General features: G+C 44.2%; 1 non-coding gene across 1 annotated transcript; it reads left to right on the top strand.

The window, feature by feature from the left end:
• The first annotated feature begins 826 nt into the window (after positions 1-826).
• On the top strand, positions 827-908 carry trnas-gcu (transfer RNA serine (anticodon GCU)). Its single transcript has one exon. It is a non-coding gene; the product is annotated as a tRNA-Ser (tRNA).
• The last annotated feature ends 996 nt before the right edge of the window (positions 909-1904 follow it).

Here is a 1904-nt window from a genome sequence, read left to right as displayed (position 1 = left end):
TCCAAACTGTTTATTATACGGAGGTGTTGGGAGTGTGAGGTGTGATCGAGGTGAAGTATCAATCAAAGTGCACAATGGCGCCCTGTTAAACGGAGTATCTCTTATGGTCAGCATAAGATAAAAATATGGACTGTAAATATAAATTTCTTCTTTGCATCGCACTAGGATGTATTATCAGGGAATTTACGTAATGCTACGGTCGCTTTGCATCGCCTCCCACTCCGTTTGGATCGGTTCACTCATTGTGAAATCGGATTTAACTGCTGTGGTTCGACACACGGTCCCACACTGCTGAACTCCCAGCCCCTTCCATCAACACTCGCTTTCTTTCACACACCGACTGAATTTCAGCCTGTTGCTGTTCAATTTGAAATTCGTCAACAGCCTCTCCGCCAAAATATCGAGTGAATCGTTCTGCTTGTTATCCTGGCAATTCTCCATGTTCGCCATTACACTCTTTGGTCCTTCGAACATCACTGCATCCAGTGGCAAAAGCTGTTCTTCCACCAATGTTTGCTTACAGCAGCTAACTGGATATTTTCACCATTGTCGATTTGGGTGCATGGGAAGGTCATATTGTACGGACAGACTTTCTTGTCCTCAGAGTCCAGGGCTTTAAATTGAGAAAGACGAAAATAAAAGCACTTTTATTCTGACTCAGTTCTGACCAAAGGTCATCGACCTGAAACGTTAACTCTGTTTCTCTCTCCACACATTCTGCCTGACCTGCTGAGTATTTCCAGCATTTTCTGTTTCTAATTCAGATTGCCAATATCGGCAGTATTTTCATTTGGAATAAAAAGGGCTTTCTCCGGCTTCGGTATGTGACGAGGTGGCCGAGAGGTTAAGGCGATGGACTGCTAATCCATTGTGTTCTGCACTCGTGGGTTCGAATCCCATCCTCGTCGTCATTTTATCGAAGTCTTTTACTTGGTTCGGTCCATCCAGAAGGCTTGACGTCCCAACTTTCTCGAAACGGCAGGGTAGGTTTTTGCATTGTATGCTGAAATCAGCAACAGTTCCTTCTACGAAGGTGTTGAGATTGTAAGGTCGCGGAGTATCAAAATGTACAGTGTGTCTTGGTAAAAAGAGTACATCTTATGGCCAACGTAAGAGAGACTTACGTACCATAATTATGATATATTCCCGGAATCATTCCGTGTCGGTGTCTGTTTCTAATGGATGTGCTGTATGTCCCGGATCATTCCGTGTCTGTGTCTGTTTAAAAGGGTTGTGCTGTCAGTCTCATATCATTCCCTGTCTGTGTCTGTTTAAAAGGGATGTGCTGTAAGTCCCGGATCATTCCGTGTTTGTGTCTGTTTAAAAGGGATCTGCTGTAAGTCCCGGATCATTCCCTGTCTGTGTCTGTTTAAAAGGGATGTGCTGTAAGTCCCGGATCATTCCCTGTCTGTGTCTGTTTAAAAGGGATGTGCTGTCAGTCTCATATCATTCCCTGTCTGTGTCTGTTTAAAAGGGATGTGCTGTAAGTCCCGGATCATTCCGTGTTTGTGTCTGTTTAAAAGGGATGTGCTGTAAGTCCCGGATCATTCCGTGTCTGTGTCACCCGATTTTCTTGATACCTTTTTACTTCTGAACTGAAATGACGATCCTCTCTCGAGAAGAAGGTTCACCGCCTGCTTCGGGCAACTGGTAGGAAAAATAACAAAAACTGATGAGTCCAAGTTCATTCTGCTGGGCTTCCATTCCAATCTCCGCACTCTATCCCCCATTCAGACCCACCCCCGCCTGGACATTATAATCTGCGATATTCATAAGGGAATGGTGAAGCCGAATATCATGGTTCGAATTTTCTTGGTTTCTCAACACTGAATAGCATCAATTGCAATGATTCCGAAGGTAATCATAGAATCATAGAATCTTACAGCACAGAATGAGGCCATTCC

This window comes from Heptranchias perlo, chromosome 20 (assembly GCF_035084215.1).
Source record: "Heptranchias perlo isolate sHepPer1 chromosome 20, sHepPer1.hap1, whole genome shotgun sequence".
Taxonomy (NCBI): Eukaryota; Metazoa; Chordata; class Chondrichthyes; order Hexanchiformes; family Hexanchidae; genus Heptranchias; species Heptranchias perlo.
The sequence above is the reverse complement of the archived record's forward strand: the minus strand, read 5'-3'. Positions and strand labels throughout refer to the sequence as shown.